This window comes from Hyaena hyaena, unplaced genomic scaffold (genome assembly GCF_003009895.1).
Source record: "Hyaena hyaena isolate Hyena2069 unplaced genomic scaffold, ASM300989v1 scaffold_1924, whole genome shotgun sequence".
In the NCBI taxonomy this organism is placed as follows: Eukaryota; Metazoa; Chordata; class Mammalia; order Carnivora; family Hyaenidae; genus Hyaena; species Hyaena hyaena.
In genome coordinates, this window is record NW_024082563.1 from 29,015 (window position 1) to 49,452 (window position 20,438).

The 20,438-nt window shown below is 40.0% G+C and overlaps 1 long non-coding RNA gene across 1 annotated transcript in view; it reads right to left on the minus strand.

Moving 5' to 3' along the window:
• LOC120226982 overlaps positions 1–18,687 on the minus strand; it is a 37,679-nt gene extending 18,992 nt beyond the window's left edge. Inside the window, exons 1-2 of the long non-coding RNA XR_005527134.1 lie at positions 18,658–18,687; positions 1,540–1,616 (exon numbers count right to left, since the gene is read on the minus strand). This is a non-coding gene — a long non-coding RNA (uncharacterized LOC120226982). The remainder of the gene's footprint in view (positions 1–1,539; positions 1,617–18,657) is intronic.
• Positions 18,688–20,438: the final 1,751 nt, after the last annotated feature.

Here is a 20,438-nt window from a genome sequence, read left to right on the forward strand (position 1 = left end):
CCATTCTTCAGCAAAGTGGGGCCAACTGAATAAGACTTCCCACTCTACCTCACCAACTTTTGTCATCTTACCAAAAAGCTATCCTTAAGGTTTTTATACTGCATGAAGGTGGAGTGGTAACTGAGGGAAGACATTATAACTACTCTTGAAAGAGAAACTGTGAACAGTTCCATAGCTTTTTTCAAGGGTCCTCTACCTCTAGAAAGCTAAATAAATCATTTCTTCCTTTGTAGTCAATCTACTACCATGATAACATTTTAATTTCCTATTGGAAGTCAGATTGTGTCTTATTCAATGTTGTATCCACAACACCTAACATATTGCTTCATACCCAAATATTTGTTATAACTGGATAATGAGAGAAAATCACCTAACACATTTTCAAAATTTTATTTTTCTCTTTAGGTTTTATTTGCCAGAACAATTAAGCACCTTGTCCCCTATGTTTAAAAATCAATGGGTTCATTTTGATCAACTGTGGCAATATATTAATTTAAGAACCCTACTTCCTGGCTAGGCTCACACAAAACAAGTCCATTTTATTAGAAGAGCAGCCGAGGAGGGGTTTTCAATGAGAAATACCTAGGTTCCCACCCTAACTTTACTATTTATTAGCTCTGTAAACCTCAAGAAGTTATTTTATTCTGCTTTTTGCTTCCTTTGTCTTTAACATGGAGGTAATGGTGATAACTCTGGCATGGGTTTAAGAGAAGATGAAAGTAAACAATTGATTCAGAAAATGATGTTGGAACAACTGGTCATCCCCATGAAAAAATAAAAATAAAAAGAACCAAGACACACACACATTATACTCGTCATAAAAATTAACTCAAAATGGATCACAGACCTAAATTTAAAATGCAAAATTATAAAACTCATAGGTGATAATAAGGGAGAAATCACTGATGGCTTTGGATATGACAGTGACTTTTTAGATATAATACCAAAGGCATGATCCATAGAAGAAATAATTGATAAGCTGGATTTCACTACATTTAAAAACTTCTGCTCTGTGGGGTGCCTGGGTGGCTCAGTCACTTAAGTGTCCAACTCTTGATTTCAGCTCAGGTCATGATTTCATGATCCATAGGATCAAGCCCCACATTGGGCTCCATGCTGACAGCACAGTGCCTGCTTGGGATTCTCTTTCTCTTTCTCTCTGTTCCTCCCTTGCTTGTACATGCACATGCATATCTCTCTCTCTCTCTCTCTCTCTCTCTCTCTCAAACCAGGCACACATTTTTAAAAATTTCTACTCTGTGAAAGACAGTGTTCAGAGAATGAGAATATAAGCCAGGCTGGGAGAACTTATTTGCAGAAGATATACCTGATAAAGGACTGTTATCCAGAATATGCAAAGAACTCTTAAAACACAGTTAAAAACAAGCAAACAACTACAGTAAAAAATGGGTTCAAAAGACATGAACAGACACCTCACCAAAGAAAATATATGGATGGAATATTAGCATGTGTAAAGATGCTCTATGTCATATGTTATTAGGGAAATGCAAATTACAACAATGAGATACAGGTACCTACCTATTAGGATGGCCAAAATCCAGAGCACTGATTATGCCAAATGCTGCAAACGATGTCGAGCCACAGGGATTCATTCACTGCTGGTGGGAATGCAAAACAGTACAGTCATTTTAGAAGACAGTTTGGTGATTTATTCTTAAAACAGACGTACTCTTGCCATGCAATCCAGTAACCGCACTCTGTTGTATTTACCCAAAGGAACTGAAAACAATGTCCACACAAAAACCTGTGCATGAGTGTTTACAGCATCTTTATTCATAATTGCCCAAACATGAAGGCTTGTCAATTGTAACAAATATTTCCGCTGCAGTGCAGGATGTGGACAGAGAGCAGGGCAGGCTGCCCACGTTTGAGGATGGGGGGTATGTATGGAGGAACTCTCTCTATGTTCTGCTCAGTGATGCTGAGAATCTAAAACTACTATAAACATAAAAAGAAAATTTAAAAGAAAAACAGGCAATGGAGGTAAAATTGCCTGAGATTGTGTCAGGCACATGGTAGACAATTACTAGTAGCTGCTGACATTGTATATATTAATAGCAGTACTCTCCTACAAAAGTCTCAAAGTCATTAAGTACTTTCTAAAATAATTACTGGGCACTGCAAAGACTTGAAAATTTTTTAAGACCAACATACCCACACAAAACTCATCTCTGCCTTGATAATGCGACACTGGTAGCATGCAGCTGAATCCTAATAGCACATATCGGGACCAAGATTTAATCGCCATGCAAAACCCCCCGACAGAATTAATAATTATGATCAAAAAACCATGAACAACCAATTTTAATGATCAGATAAGGAACTTATTTCCAGCCACCCACTGTGAGAAACTAATCTTCCTCCACATCCTAATCTACTGACACACACGGTCTGGGCTGAAATAAGCTCTTAATAATGAATAATCCAGCTATGAATATAATTCTGCTGAGCAGAAAATGGGGTATTATACGACATTCCAGGAAGAATTAGTTTTTTCTTTTCCTTTTTCCTCACCCTTTCAGTTAATTCTCTTTAAATAATGTTTTGATTGTTGCCTGCCACCTTAAGGATATAAGAAGATGTGCACGCAAATGTGAAAGAGTATTCAGTGCTGCCCCCCCAAAAAAATGCACATAGGAGGGGTGTTCGAGCAAAGCACACAAGACTGATGCATATCTATATTGATAATTCTTAAAGAAAATTGTCTGTTAATACCAATTCATCTGTTCTGGAGTCTTAGGATAAAGTGATAAATACAGACCATGCATTCATTCATAATTTATACAAATGAAACTGTGTGTACAAACACACACACACACAGCACAGCACATTTAGGCTCAGCAATAAACATTCTAATACTCAAAGAGTAAAAGCATAGCTTTTCTGGTGTTAAGGAATGTCCTTGCTACATTAAACAGTTTGATCCAAAACTTTGAGACAAAGTCTGGGAAATTATGGCCGTGGACCCATAACGAAGCTCAGGAGTTAACTGACTACCAAAGAAGAAAAAAAGGAAAGGAGGAAGGGAAAAAGAAAAGAATGACATAAAGTAATTCATTAGTTTGCTCATTCATTAAATATTATCAAGCACATACTATGTGTCAGGCACTGTGTTAACAGCTAGAGATACAAATGGAACAGTCTCCACCTTCAAGAAGCTCAAAATCTCATGGGACTGAGAGCCAAACAATGAAGGAATCTGTCCCAGCCAGACTCAAAGGAAGTCCCTGTGTCTCTCTGATTCTTTTACCTCCTGGTTCCTACTCCAGCACCCATGATGGTACGATAATGGGAAAAAACTCCCACTGGGGGTTTGGAAAGACCTGGGTATAAAATCTTCTCTGTAGGGATGCTTGGGTGGCATAGTCAGTTAACCGTCCAACTCTTGACTTAGGCTCAAGTTATGATCTCACAGTATGTGGGTTCATGCCCCCACTTTGGCTCTGTGCTGACAGTGCAGAGCCTGGTTGGGACTCTTTCTCCCTCTCCCCCTGTCCCTCCCCTGCTCGTGTCCACTCTCTCTCAAAAAAAAACAAAAACAAAAAAAATTTGTCTCCATCCTTATTGTCTAATGTTCGTCAAGTCTTTTAACTTGTCTGAGCTGTAGTGTCAGCTTTTGTAAATGGGAATAATAAATCTACTTAGCAGCACTGTCCTAAGGATTCATTCCAGTCAAGAACAAGCTTGCTGGTCTTCATTGCCCTCACTTGCATGTGCCCCCACTCTGCAACCCGAGCTTCGCAAGCAGCGCCCTGGAACCCACTGCACTGCCAGGAAAGGAATCCTGGATCTCAGAGGCAGGCCCAACACCAAACCTTCCCAAGGAGAGCATCTGCATCAGTCTTTCAGGGCTTGCGCTCTGTTTACCTTAATCCTTCCCAGAAGCACAAGCTCCAAGAGCCTCTATTATCACCTGCCTCTCCTCTCCTTTACTGCCCTGTATTTTCCCTGGGTTCAAAATCCCCCATCCGCCCCCTCACGCCCTCCATGCCCTCTGGGACAGCCAATCTATGATCAACCAATATCCCCACGGTCCAACGGCTATTCTCTGTTCCCTTTATCTCCTGGCCTGACTTGGTTGCTCCCACAGACACGGCCTCCCTATCATCCCTCTCAGGGTTAGAAGAGACGGGCTATGTCCTCACCTTCCCCGCTGCTGCTTCCAGATCACATGCCTGGCTTTCTCTCCATCCTGCAAGATCCTCTCTTCCTTTCAGACATCCCATCCAGTTATCTGACTCTCCTCTACCTCACTCTTGCTGCAGGCATCTGATCACTTCCCTCTGTCACTGAAGCTTTCTCTCTCCTCACACATCTCCTTTTCACAAACAACTTGAGTGACTTGAACACCGGTCTCTCAAGTGCTGCACTTCCTTGTCTACAATGAGCCCTCTCTCCACCCATGTGGCTGCTCCATCGCACAGTCAGCCCTGGCCTCTCATCACCAGAAACTGCATCATCGCTACCGTCTTTATTCAGATACACCCCTTACTGGCCATGACATCCTATCCTTCTCAGCCCACTTGCTCAAACCCTCACGTTGCAGGATTCCTCAGTCCTGTTGATCTTGGTACAGTCTCACACCAATCAGCTTACTCCTGCTTAGACTTTCCTCCTAATCACTCTATTGTATGGACCCGCATTCCCTATTCATCCACACCAAATCCTACACTTGCAGAATGAATTCTACTATCCAGAACCTCTATACCTGCATCTGAGCAGAATGTCCTTTGCTGGAGAAAAGTATACAACTGGACTGATTGATATCACCATCCAGAAGGCAAAGCCTGTTCTCAGATAAGTTCAGTTTCCCACTCTGTGAGATGTCTACCTTTTGTTACCATCACTGCTCTGCATGAACCCCTCCCAACTGAACCTCCTGCATCCCGATTGCTCCTGTCCAGTCCTTTCTTACAGTTCACCAGAGTGATCCTTCAAAAATATAAACCAAATGAAACCATTCTCTCATTTGAAACCTTTCAATAACTTCCCATTATACTTGGAATAAATCCTAAACTCACTGTTCATAAGTTCCATCTCTTTTCCTCATAACCCACCAAAATCTCTCATCCATCTCCCATTATACTACCCATCTTTCAGTTCCTCAGACACACCATGCTCTTCCCTGTACCAGGCCTGAACTCATGCTGCTCCATCTGCCTTGGAAGCTCCTCCTGGGGTTTTACCAGGGCTATATCCTCCCCACTGTTCAAGTCTAGCTCACAAATCATCTTCTTAGACCTTCTCAGGCCAGTCCTCTCTGATATTGTACCTCCCTCCTCTCTATATCTCAACCTAGCACACATGTTTCCTTCATAAATCTTACCTCAATCAAGTATAATTTGTTTCTATGTTAACATGGTTATTTTAAGTCTCCCTCCCCTCTCGTAAGCTCCATAATGGCAGAGCCAAAAGATAGTCTTGTCATTATTGGCAGATAATAGTTACTCAACACATATTTAAAGAATGGCTGAATGAATGAATGCTGAATGAGTAACAAGAGTGCCTCAAAGAGAAAATGAGTCAATTTCACAAATTTACTAATGTGATTGTGAAAAACAAAGTTTGTTTCCATCTTAAAGTTTTTTTAAGAAAAGGCAGTATATAAATATGCATACAGTACTTCTTAAACATTTCCATTGAAGTTGCCAAAGGGGAGTAATAAATAAGTATAACCTGGAGGTCAGGACCATAAACAGCTCGATTTTATCCTCTCCATGCTAATCCTTCAAATGATGTTTTCAATTATCCATATTTGAAGCTGACAATTCAGAAAAAAGGGAACATGGCACACTGTAGTTAAGAGTTCTCTCCTGAACAATGCAGTAAACCTCATTCAGAAAAGCACAAACACATACAGCACATGCTCACACCTCTTTTTTATTGAATTTAGCCCATTTTCCTCTGAATCAGTGTCTAATGTATAATAGATACCCTGTCTATCTTCTCTTTTTAGACATTTCAGCTCAAGCTCAGCCCCTGCCTGAATGGCTGTGTCTCCTATCTCAAGATCTTACTCTCTCTAGCCATAGCAAAGTGGTGGGGACACAGAACTCTGGCATGGAAAGACCCAATCTGGAAACCAGGCTAAGCCAATTATATCCACTGTCCTTTAAGAAAGGGGTGTCTTGGTGGTTAAGTTGGTTAAGCATCGACTTTAACTCAGGTCATGATCTCATGGTTCATGTGTTCGAGTCCAACGTCAGGCTCTGTGCTGACAGCTCAGAGCCTGGAGCCTGCTTCAGATTCTGTGTTCCCCTCTCTCTCTGCCCCTCCGTTGCTCACACTCTTTATCTCTCTCAAAAATAATAAACATTAAAAAATGCAAAATTAAAGAAAAAAAAACTCAGATGCTTTTGGATACATAGCTCTGGTCACAGAGGATCAAGGCTGACCTTGTGCTATGGAAATTCATGGCCACCTACACAACAGTTATGTGGTAAGTAGAAAAGCAGGAAAAGCCAGGCTTCTGAGAAGCAGGAAAGGAACAAGTGTATAAAAAGAAAGCATCCATGGGGCACCTGGGTGGCTTAGGTGGTTAAGCATCTGACTTCAGCTCAGGTCATGGTCTCATGGTTCGTGGGTTCAGGCCCTGCATCAGGCTCTGTGCTGAACAGCTCAGAGCCTGGAGCCTGCTTCTATTTCTGTGTCTTCTTCTCTCTCTGCCCCTCCCCCACTCGCACTCTGCCTCTCTCTCTTCCTCAAAAATAAATAAACATTACAATTAAAAAGAAAGAAAGAAAGAAAGAAAGAAAGAAAGAAAGAAAGAAAGAAAGAAAGAAAGAGTCCATAAGACAAAGAGGCCCATGAGAGGTGGAATTTCTAATGATCCCAGCTGTTCTTCATTCCCAAATCCCATTTCTGCATTTCCTAATTTTGTTTCTGTGAGCCTATTTATTGTTACTTTTCAAGAAGCCTTCTTTTCAATTTAACATGAGTGGATTTCCTCTTCTTGATACTTAAAAAAATAAAATCCCTGATTGGGCTTCTAACAACCCTACCAATTTTCAAAGTTGAAAAAAATTGGAGGTGGCTTCCTTTTTGAAAAATATGTATTTAAAGAGCTTCTTATTTTGTGGCAGTGTACACACAGCCTTAGTCCTTTGAAAATAAATGTTTCTCTGCTCCCGCTGGGAGCCACTAGGACCCAGGATCCATGGCCAAGACATACCATATCCCAAAACGCGTGGATTAGGGAGTAAAATGGATTGAATATTTATGTCGCCCAAAATTCATATACTGAAATCCTACCCTCTAATGTGATGGTACTTAGAGGTGGGACCTTTGGGATGTATTTAGGTGATGAGGATGGAGCCCTCACTTAATATGTCCTATTAGAGACTAGAGGGCTAGCTAGCTCCCTTTCTGACACGTAAAGATACAATGAGAAGTCAGTAGTCTGTAGGCGGGAAGAGGGCTCTCATCCTGATCTCACACTACCACACTCCACGCTTTAAGCAATACATTTCTGGGTTTCTTCTGTAAGCCACCCAGTCTACACTACTTTGTTATAGCAGCACTAACACACTAGGACAGGGAGGAACCAGCTGTGGCAAAATAGGCTAGCTTCTGGTCCAACTTCCTGGATACTGGGCATGGCCTTCTAGGCCATCCCTAGAAGGATCGAAAGGTTGGATTCAACTGAGACATTGCTACAGGCAAGAAGCACCACCTAAGAAAACAGCACAGACTTGTGATGTTGGCAAGAATGAATTGTGAAATTAAAAAAAAAAAAACAGTTTCTAAATGATCAATTTTTTTAATTGTCATGGTGTATGAAAAATGTGATATTTTTCTATTCTCACTGTATAAAGTATTATAAAATTGTTATCATACAAAGAAGTGATAAAAATATGCCAAAATATCTGTGAAAAGATGTATTATAGAGAGGTACTAGACAAATACATATTATCAATAGTAATGAGATTATGTATTTTTGCATTTCATGATGCTGATGACATGTGAGCTTTGAAATTGTTAAAATACGTTAGCTGTAATTTCCTTTCTCTTTCTAAATAGATGTTAATTTTTGCACCTAATTATATATTCCTAATTTAGCATTATTTCTCTTAAAGATGATGTACAAAGCTGCATAGGGCCTAGACCCCACAACACCTGAATTCACCCATGTCCACATGTTAGATATTAGGACACTGAGGTTCAGGAGCTAAATATGGCACCAGGATTTAAACTGAGGAAGCTTGGATCCACTATATTACATATTATATTACTCTTTAGATCTGCCATAAAACTTAACTTCAACTACAATTACTGTTGTACATTTTCAATGACTTTAAAGTTTTTGCACACCTGTTTCCCTAACCAGAATCTTGAGCCCCTTGCAGCAGGGATTGAAAAAAGTCCTTATTTACATCCCCAGAAAAGACTTTAATTACATGCAGTAAAAAGCTCACTAAGAATCTGATCAAAGGATGAATGCATAAGTGAATGAAAGGATGAATGCATAAGTGAATGAATGGATGAAACTTTTTTATTTCCATGTTTTAGGTGACACACTGATTCAGAGGAAAACAAATGGTAACTGGAAGCAGCCTGGAGAAAGAGACACTTAGGTCTTTGAAGCTTTGACCCCCAGTCCTTAGGTTGAGGGCCCCTGAGGAGACAAGACATTAATTCAAAAGCATCCTGGATGGGTCACAGCATTTGTAAATAAACCAGTGCATAATGTCCCTTCCATAAAGATAGGCAAGTTTTCTGGAAATAAAAAAAGTTCCTTACGTATGGAAAAAACAGAGAATGACAATTTTGCACTAAAATTCAACACTTGTTCCTATCACGTTGAACTGTGGGGTCAGAATGAAACACAGTAGTTCCAGAGCCCAGGGAAAGGGATTGACACAAAGGGTCAATAATGAACCATAGGGTCAAGCAAAACAGACAGTCTGGGACCAGAGACTAGAAGCTGGTTCCTCAGAGAGAAAAGAAAATCAGAATCAAAACATGAGGAACACAGGCACAGCAGCAGCCAGTGGACAAAATGGATGACAGTTTACAAAACTGAGCTAATACCTAGAAACATGGTTTTAAATGGTTAAATCTGCCATCAAAAGTTTGCACTGTTGTCCATGTCTCACTCCTCTCAGTTCTATTTCTTGGCAGCTGTTGCTGTCACCAGAAGTACTTGGGATATGGACAAGGGCACCAATGGAACCACTCTCCTTTCAAACAGCCATGATTCTCCAGGACCACTCTTTCAAACTCACAGGAAGGCACATGAGACCAGAAGCTTGAATCAGCCAAACACAGGGCAGGAGAACCAAGCTGAGCAGCACAGCGAGGAGAGGAAACCCACTTCCTGGCATCCGGTGCCAAGTCTATCTTCCTGTATCAACTAGAGTTAGAGTCAATCAGCATGGAAAACTGTCAGCCCAGTGTGACATTTCAGCTTTATTCCCTAATGCTTTTTTTGCACTTATGTGGGGAAAATAGATAGCAATATGGTTAACTTGTGGTTCTTTCTGATTTGGAGTTTGAGGGATTTTCCAAGTAATGAAAAAGCTTGGCCACCCGGGACAAAAGATATTCACTCAGTGAGCAGAAAATGTATTGTTTGAAGAAAAATGAATTGAGGGCTCCCTGAGAAAGGACCTACTACTGAAGACAATTTTTCTCCTAGCACTATGCAAAGCCTGGAGGATAAAGCTTTGGAGTCACTCAAGGTCTGAGGGCCCTAGGATACAGAGGCATGGCCATGTGAGAACTACGTGAACATAATTCCTGTGCCTATGAAATCTCCTCCAAACTCCAGGCCCAGGCTGGGTATTATGGGTTGAATTGTACCCCCGAGAAAAGATACGTTGAAGTCCTAACGCCTATGCCTCTGAACGTGACCTTATTTAGAAAGAGGGTCATTGCAGATAATTAGTTAAGATGAGGTCATACTGGATATGGGCCCCAATCCAATATGATGGATGTCCTTATAAGAAAAGGCTCTGTGCAGACAAGGTGAATGCCATGTGACAAAACCAAGGCAGAGACTGGAGTTACACAGCTGGGAGCCAAAGAACACCAAAGACTGTGAAGAGGTCACCAGAAACTAGGAAGAGGCAAGGAATGATTTCCCTATGCATTCCAAAGGGAGTATGGCCCTGCCAACATGTTAATTTTGACACCCAGCCTCCAGAACTGTGAGATAATAAATTTCTGTTGTTTTAAGTCTCCCGTTGATGGCATTTTATTCCGGTAGCCCTACAAAACTAATACACTGGGGTTAGATAAGGTGAACCTGAATGTCCTGGGTCAGGTGAAAAAAATAGGGAGTGTCCAACTGGCAGATACTAGATACTCATTTTAGACTGGAAGGAAGGGAAGAAGTATCATATATGTGTATGTGTATGTGTATGTGTATAAGTATGTGTATGATATGTGTGTGTGTAATTTTAAGAAGAAAGACACATCAGAGAAATTCCAAAGTATTTTTCTACCAATAAAAACTATCTGTATAACGATATGGTAATCATCAGTTTCAAAGAATTAGAAGTTATTCAATTTAAAAAACAATGGAATTTTCCCAAGGGCAATTATTTTTTAAAACCATATCAAGGCAACTTAATACCTTAGAATCATGAACCTGAAAAAGCATGATCACATAGTGTCTTGTCAATGGGCTAACATACCAGTAACTAAGGAATACTAGTAATTATAGCTTTAGATTTAATAGGCCCAAGAACAAATCCTCAGTAAATCAATAACTGATATAATTGATTTGTAGCAAGTTGTAAACTTCCTCTGTTCGTTACTCATAGTCGAAATAATAATGTATAAACAACTATCATTTATTTTTGCTCATGAATCTGAGGGCTACTGAGGTATTTATTGATCTAGACCAGATTGAACTAGGTTTAGCTTTAAGCTGCAGGTGGGAATCACATCTCTGTGTGGCTCTTATGTTCTGTGGACCAGCAGACTAGCAGGCATGTGTTCTTCTTGTGGGAATGGCAGAAGGGCACATATGCCAGGCCTTCTTTCAGCATTAGCTCATAAATAGCTTGTGAAGGAGCCATGCTGCTCACATCCTTGAGCCACAGCAAATCAAATGGTCAAGGGCAATATCATTGGCCAGGGAAATGTACACTATAACTGGAGAGTAAAGACTGAATATTTGCTGCACAATCTGAATTATGACACTCTCTGAATATATTTCCTTGTTGCCAAATGGAGATAATATCAGTACTGTTGGATTACTTGTCCCCATCAAAAAACCAGAAGATTTCACATAAAAATATAGATTTTCTCATTAAAATTAAAAAAAAAAAAAAAACCCTAGGGGTGGCTGGGTGGCTCAGCCAGTTAAGCATCTGACTTCAGCTCGGGTCATGATCTCACAGTTCAGGGGTTTAAGCCCTGCTTTGGGCTCTGTGCTGACAGCTCAGAGCCTGGAGCCTGCTTGGGATTCTGTGTGTGTGTGTGTGTGTGTGTGTGTGTGTGTGTGTCTGCACCCCCCCAAAAAAAAGAAAATAAACACTAAAAATATTAAAAAAAAAAAAAAAAATTCCAGAATACTAGGTCCACAGTTCCACCAGGCGCTAATTGGCTAGCGATTGAGTTTTGCCCAGTCTTGGAAGAATATGGCAAATACCCCACCTGCCCCAACAATTCATACACCCAAGCTGCCTATTCAACACCTGTAAGCCTCTGAGCTTGTGGCTCCTGCTGCACGCCAACCTGGAAGTGATGGGGGGCCGGGGGGGACTATGTGAAAGCCCCTCCTAGGATTTTTCCCTAAAGAACCTCATAAATGAAGTTAACACAGTGAGGCCAGAGCAAAGGACAGAAATAAAAATGTTCACCAGTGACTTCTCTATGGACATCCTTGAACAGGGCTCCCAACTTACACATTTGGAAGGATATTTTATAAGCCCTTTGGCACAATAAATCTTTAGTGTTCAATTATCAAAATTCCATTAATAATTTCACAATGCAGAGTTTTACAGGAGTCTGTAAGTAAATAATGTGCACCATGGCATTCTGTCCCCAAACTGGATTTCTGCTGTTGTGACCCAAAAGGCAGGTACAAGCTGAAAGTTAAACTCTGGTAGCCAAACTTAGTTGCATGTTAGAAAACCAGACAAACAAGGATTTTTAAGACTACCGAATCTGCTATATGGATGCTATATGGAAAATCTGACTAATTTTTTCCTTGTGATTTTGATGAGCAGGTAGTTTTAATAACTACAGATGAGGGTCATCCCAGGGAATGTTGTGATGCAGAAAAGGACTCAAAGAAACAAAAGCTTCTCATCTCTGCTGTGAAGATCACAGGCAGGCATCGCTTAGTCTGCTTTAAAACACTTGAAAAGTGGGGTACCTGAGTGGCTCAGTTGGTTAAGCGTCTGACTTCGGCTCAGGTCATGATCTCGCAGTTCGTGGGTTTGAGCCCTGCGTTGGGCTCTGTGCTGACAGCTCAGAGCCTGGAGCCTGTCTTTGGATTCTGTATCTCCCTCTCTCTCTGGCCCTCCCCTGTTCATGCTGTCTATCTCTCTCAAAAATAAATAAAACATATAAAGAAAATTTAAAGAAAACAAAATGAGATTAAAAAAAAAAAACACTTAAAGAGGTCACCTATCAAATTTTGATCTTGAAGAGAGTAGGTAGACAGAATTTGCACAGGACTTTGGGTCAAATGTACTCCTTTGCAATAGCCTGTGGAGAATATCTCAAACAATAAATAAAAACTAAGTGATTAATTTTTGAACTATTTTTCCCTGTTATGAGCATTATCCAGAGGAAGCTATGTTATGAGAGCTGTCATCTAAATAGTAGTGAATCACATATGATAAGATGGTGGGATACAGCATAGTATGCTTTTTGTGCTCTCAATAAAGCTTTAGGCCTAGATACTCATCATTTCCTAGTTCATGAATCCATGAAACTATGATTGCCTGGTATTTGAATCTCTTGGGATTTGCATTTCTCACTGAGAAGCCAGTATTCAAATTTTATGTTCATAATCTAATGCTTATGACCAAGCTACATGGCAACAACTTCAACTCTGAAAAGTCAATATTACTTCACAAAAGTAATATCAAAAGTTATTTTAATAATATAGATCCCAGTTTCTTAACTGCAATTCAAAAACTTTTCTAAAAGGTTTGAATTTTTTTTTTTTTTTTTTTTTTTTTTGGTAGCAAAATCTGACCTAAACCGAACTGCTTCTGTGGAAAAACGTGGCCTGAACTGATCTGAGACTATTTATAGTCTCTGAATACCCCACTGAGTATAAATATTCACACATTTGACTAAAGAACCATTACTGTGTTTGATTATGGAGTGTTTCCTTCAGACTCCACTAGGGGTGTTTCATGTGGTGCATGTACATACACATACTGCATTTCCTTTTTAACATCTGAAAATTTCTAAATTCTTCAATACATCTGGCTCTAAAGATTCGGGATAAGATTGAGAACATAGGTTACTGAAATACTTCTTCATTTTACTTTTATAAATTAACCTTACCTTTTCAGAATTGAAGGCAAGCACGTCAGTTTGGCTGTTTATAGACTCATGAACATTATCTAGCACTTCCCCTTTGGTGATAAAGAGGTAAACAAATGCATTTTCAAAGTCAATAAACTTTAACTGAGTACCTACTATGTGTCAGGAACTTTGGTCCTTAAACTACCTTATTAGAAATGAGAAGACTGAGGCTCGGGGAGGCTCTGTCACTTACAGAAGGTCACACAGCTGATAAGGGGTGCAGCTAGACTTTCAAGAGTAATCACCTAGTGATAACTGTCAAGACCTTTAATTGGGCCTATAATTAGATATCCTTCACAATATCCAGGAATACTAGAGGCAGGGGTATAAGAATTTCTGTGCTCCACCTTTGCTTATTCTCTAACGTATACCCTCTGTTTTAACATAATACATGTAGTCATTCTCCATCTAAATACCATCTTTCAGTTTTCAACCCTCCATTCTGCATCCCTGATCAAAGACGCAAATGTGTGGTCTTTGATGAAAACCCAGGAACCTCACTAAACTTGCACACCATGCCATCAGTTACCCTTGCCTTCTCCTCATTTTAAGGGAGAAAACTTAAAATGACAAGGGCACCTGGGTGACTCAGTCAGCAAAATGTCCGAATCTTGATTTTGACTCAGGTCATGATCTCACAGGTTGTGAGTTCAAGCCCCACATTGTACTCTGCACTGACAGCATGGAGCCTGCTTGGGATTCTCTCTCTCCCCCCCATCTCTGCCCCTACCCTGCTCACTCTCTCTCTCTCAAAATAAATAAACTTAAAAAAATTTAATTCAAATGACAAACCTATAGATATACTTAGAGGTTGCCATCAATCTGGATCATAACCCACTGAGCTACAAAACACCTTCTATTAGCCCACTGCTCTCACTCTGATTAACCCATTACTAGACAGAAAATTTATTCTGAAATAGGACCTCTTCGTGGGTACTCTTGACTGAATTGTATCCCTCCAAAATTCATACGTTGAAGCCCTAACTCCCAATATTTGGTATTTGAAAATGGTGCCTTTGGGAGATAATTAGATGAGGTCATGGTATTAGCGTCCTTATGAAACAACAGAGAACTTGCTTGCTCACTCTCTCCAACATGTGAGGACACAATGAGTATGTGTGCATCTGCAAGCCAGGAAAAGAGTTCTCACCAGAACCAGATTATGCTGACACTCTGATCTTGGACTTCTAGCATCTAGAACTGTGAGAAAATAAATGTCTATTGTTTAAAACACCCAATCTAATGTTATCCATTACAGTAGACCAAGCAGACAAAGATACCTGGGATGTCAAAGACTAAGATATGTTGATTGCATTGGAATTCTTCAAATATCCACAAATATTAGAAAACACTACATGGGTATATGGCTCTCTAAAATGAAAACAATGATTAAAATAGTAATAGTCATTGAGTGCCTACAATATTCCATTTAAGTCACATTATCTCCAGTTTCCATCATAACAATGTGTTTTGTCCTTGCTGTGAGTCCAGAGGCTTAAAGAAGCTGTCCAATATGACAGCAAGTCCATGGTAGAGTGGGGATCCAAACAAAGGTATGTTTGAATTCAAAGTATGTGTTCTCTACCTTTATCAATTTTACCTTTCTATTAAAAAAAAAGAAAGAAAAACACACATTAGGCTTTAACAAAGTCAGAGGTAACCTTTACTTTAAGTACAAAGTTGCTTAACTAACATGATAAAGAATTCTACTCAGCCCCAAATATCTCCATTACTCATGCCTGAAATTCCACTAACATTGGTTCACTTATTTACATTGAGTGATGTCAGTTCTTAACTTTTAACTTGCAAACACTCGCCTAGGAATAATAAATGAATCCCTAAGTACGCTGGCTCCAGTGCGTTTGTCTGTTCTGTTCAACTAACAAACGTTAAACATCTGTTATATACAAGAGGTTGGGCTCAACTTGCCAGGAATATAAAGATACATCAGACTTTTCCTACAGTACCTCACAATATACAGCTATCAGCCTATAAGAGGAAGGAACTGGCCTTATAGTATTGAAATGTACAAAGCACTTTCAGGTAAATTACACTTAAAAAAAAGGCAGTATTGACAGTGGTTAAGAAAATGTTCCCATCAATCAGGACCCTTACAAATATGAGCACATCTATGTTAGTTTTCATTATTTGAATTTATTATTATATACATGTTCTACTTTTGAAAAAAAAAAAAAAAGAAAAAAATAGTTCAGGGAGAAACTGGTTAACTGAATCTGACTGAAATCTGAATGAAGTCTTTCAGTTGATCTTGCTGATTTCAACACAAAATCTAATTTGCTCTGTCCAGTACCTACCAAGAAGACAGAACTTACTATTTCCCCTCATCATGCATTTATTCACTTAACTCTGTATTCTACAGACCATTTTATTTATTTTTTAAATATAGTTTATTGTCAAGTTGGTTTCCATATAACACCATCCAAACAAGTGCCCTCCTCCATGCCCATCACCCATTTTCCTCTCTCCCCCATCCCCCATCAACCCTCAGTTTGTTCTCAGTATTTAAGATTTAGTCTCTTGTGGTTTGTCTCCCTCCCTCTCCTTAACTATTTTTTCCCCTTCCCCCACCTATGGTCTACAGACCATTTTAAACACCCAGTATGTGTAAGGGCCTGAATTAGAAACTTAGTAGTATTCAAAGATTATTCAAGTAAGTGATCTAACAGATTTACAGACAATGTGCTATGAGGTTACACAGCAGAGGGAGGAATCATATCAAGCTGGAGTGTGACCTGGCTATTCCCCCTAGCTGCCTGCCTGGGATGGACCCCAGACCCCACTGGCACCTGGGTGGCCCCACCCCATAGCACAGCACGTCAATACACAACTACTGACAGTCAGGTGACCAGAATATTAGCGGAATGTGCCGTCACACACAGCTCAGGCTCCCATCGTGCAATCATCCAGGGGAAACAGGCTTAGGAGTGTGATAAGTCAAATAAGTCCAGATGACAATGGAAGAGATGTCCTTGGTGCACTGTTAAGACAATGTCTCCTCTGGGGAAGGAGAAGAGAGAGGGCTGAAGATTGATCTGAACAGGGAAGGACTTTTTCCCTTACAGAGACTTGGGTTTATTTAGACATCTGCTTCCTGAACAGAAGCAGCACTGCTAGGGGATAGTTTTCCTCTGTCCCCAGTGCTATTCTCCTGATGCTTATTACAAGTCAAGTAGAAATACAGCACTCTCCTCAAGGAGAAATATTCTCTCATTTTGACTGTCATGTCAGGGAGAAGGCAGAGGAAGGAGGCTATTTGCTCATAGTGTGAATTTCTTCTTGTTTCCTCCATAGCCCAAAATTAAATAAATAAATAAAATAAAAAGAATAAGGCCGTGGAATTTCCAAGTGCTGGGCACAGCTGGTGAAGGAGGCAGTGTTTTCTGGACAAGCAGCCCACTACCTAGCAATTAATTTCTAAATCCATCATTTAATTATCAGTCCAAAAGAACACTGAAAATGAAGAGCACTGCTCCATTTACATATTTAATCGGATTAGACTGCTGACTTTCAGATCCCGGCAATTAACTGGTCTCTGTGTCCCTTTTCCAATACTTAAGTGATTAATCTCTTATATTCATTCCCTGATATTTTATGTTGGAAAATTAATTGTTCTTTCTCAGCATCATTATATGGGGAGGTGAGTGCAGACAAGTTAGCCACTTGCTGTCCTAAATAATGATGATTCCATGAAGAAGCTGTGTGAGATTCTAGCTAGTAAGAGTATATAAATACGAACCTCCTATTTTCCTTTTAAATATGAAATCAACTGAGTGAAATCTAATGAACATGTTCCCTTTACAGTTATATGAGGTAAACAAAGAAGGTATTCTTCCACTGAATATAATGTGATCATCTGTTCACTAAGGAAAACCAGCATTTCCCAAAACTCCCCAGTGAGGTTCTGTATTTCCTAGTATGATCTCAAAGGAGATTCAAGTTTAAACCCGGACAGGCTAAGTTTGAGAGGCAAAACAACATCAGCAATAAAGCAAAGCCAACCTGATGGAATCTTAATGTAAAATACACTCTTGCTATTAGCAAAGGCTTCCACAAAGTCTCCAAACCTTTTAGAATGATCCCAAACCGACCTCATCAAGATTAAAAGCTTCTGCACAGCCAAGGAAACAACCCAGAAAATTAATAGGCAACCAACGGAATGGGAAAAGATAGTTGCAAATGACATATCACATAAAGGGTTAATATCCAGAATCTATAAGGAACTCACCAAACTCCACGCCCGAAAAACAAACAACCCAGTGAAGAAATGGGCAGAAGATATGAACAGACACTTCTCCAAAGAGGACATCCAGATAGCCAACAGACACATGAAACGATGCTCAGCATCCCTCCTCATCAGGGAAATACAAATCAAAACCACACTGAGATACCACCTCACGCCAGTCAGAGTGGCTAAAATGAGCCAATCAGAGAACTCTAGATGCTGGCGAGGATGTGGAGAAACGGGCACCCTCCTACACTGTTGGTGGGAATGTAAACTGGTACAGCCCCTCTGGAAAACAGTGTGGAGGTTCCTCAGGAAACTAACAATAGAACTCCCCTAGGACCCAGCAATAGCACTGCTAGGAATTTACCCAAGGGATACAGAAATGCTGAGGCATAGGAGCACATGTACCCCAATGTTCATAGCAGCACTCTCCACAATAGCTAAACATGGAAAGAGCCTAAGTGTCCATCAACAGATGAATGGATCAAGAAGATGTGGTTTATCTATACCATGGAATACTACATGGCAATGAGAAACAATGAAATCTGGCCATGTGTAGCAACATGGATGGACCTTGAGGGTGTTACGCTGAGCGAAATAAGTCAGGCAGAGAAGGACAAATATCATATGTTTGCACGAATAGGAGGATTAGGAGGAACTTGATGGAGGAACAAGGGGGAGAAGAAGGGGGGAAATGGTGGGGGAAAGGGAGAGAGGCAAACCATGAGAGACTCTTGAATGCTGACAAAAACTGAGGACTGATGGATGTGGGGGGAGGGGGGATGGGCATAGAGGAGGACACTTATGGGGATGAGCACTGAGTGTTATGTGGAAACTAATTTGAAAAAAACTATTTGTAAAAAAAAAAAAAGAATGATCCCAAACCAATTCACCTTGAAAGATGTCACATGAGGTCACCCAACAACCAGAAAGGACTAGGAATGTACACAAAGTAGGTGGTTCCATTAATGGTATGACAGAACACAGAGAAACAGTCTAGAATTGTGACATAAGAGAATAGTTTCTGGAACAGGAGAGAGCTGGCTGTGTGCCCCAGGTGTGTGGACTTCAGCAGGGTACTAACCTCACCTAAATCACAGGTGCATCATCCTCTAAAATGGGGCTAATAATGACACCCATTTCAGAGGGTATGGCCCAAAAGGATTCAACGAGATACTGCAAGTAAGGAATTTAGCCCAGTGCCTGGTAATGTTAGTGGTTATTTTAATACCTCATCGCTAAGCAATGTAGCCCACTGTCCTGAGGCCAGAAATAATTGTAGCCTTTATTATATTTTAAAATTTCCAAACTTTATTAAAACTCAGAAGACAGGGTGGGTAGCAGTAGTTTTAGTAGCAACTCAACATTTAAGACTGTGTCACTTGGAACTCAGTCTGCCTAATTCTCTCATGAACTGTAACATTAGCCAGTTCCCACACTGAAAATAGTCAATCTTGCTCACCAGGTCACTGTCATTCATTCTAACCCAACCTGGAATGGTAGGATTTTGAATAAATACATTTGATGGGGTAAAAGGACCTTGAATTTGGGGTAACCATCATGATTCTCTAGGATACCAGAAATCAACCTGGAGTCAAGAAGGACTACTTCAGCAGACAGCAAGCCATGTGCAAATTTCCAACTGTATTCATTCCACTTAACAAACATGTGTTGAGGGCCTACATGATGCCAGGAGCTGGAGCTTTTCCTCTTTTCCTACTGAAGCTGCAAAAAGTTCAAGCCCATACTGAATCAAGCAGAAGAAATTATTTGGATACTTCTCAAAATCTCGAGTGCCCAGTTTCCATTGCCCTCGGCAGCTGGAACAAATTAGCGCTGGGACACAGACTTTGAAGGAAGGTTTTAGAAGCTCAAAACAAAAGAAAATCTATTTTTAAAGAAAATTATCTTTACTTTTCTGATGTTTAAAGCAATTTATGCTTCTATTTAAGTTTTTCAGAAAATACAAAAAGGCAAAAGTAAGAAATAAAAATCTCCCATTGTCCCCCCACCCAGATATTATCACTGATATAGGTGCTACAGATTTTTCTATATAAACATATACATATAACCAGGCATACATATATAGAACTATAAACACACATGTAAAAGATAAACACATAAACTGCTCTGCAATCTGATTTTTTCACTAAATGCATAATGAATCTGTTTCCATGTTAATAAATAAGGATTTAAATTTGCCTTATCACTTTTAATGGTTCCACTGTTCTTCACTGTGTGAAGGCGCTGTACTGTATTCCACCAAACCCTCTCACTGAATGGTTAAGTGATTTTCTGTTTTTCTTTTTTTTTTAACTTATTTACTCAACAACTAAGCATAGGCACCTGCCACATGCCTGAACTGTTCAGAGACTGCAGCTACAACCATGAGCAAGAGGGGCAAAATTTTTGTCCTTATCAACCTTACAATCTAGAGAGGGAGGGTATTAATAAAATGAGGCAGAAGAAGGGGATAGAGAAGGGCAAAAGGTGACTATGCTTGATAGGAGAGACACATATATTTAATTGTATAAAATATAATACTGCTTTGCATTTGCTCAGGTACAAAAATCTGACAGTCTTAATTTTATTATCAAGTTACCATTAATTTCCTACTCTCTGATAGCCTTGATAGGATGGTCTTGACGTATATAAAATGCCTTCAAGTGGGTTC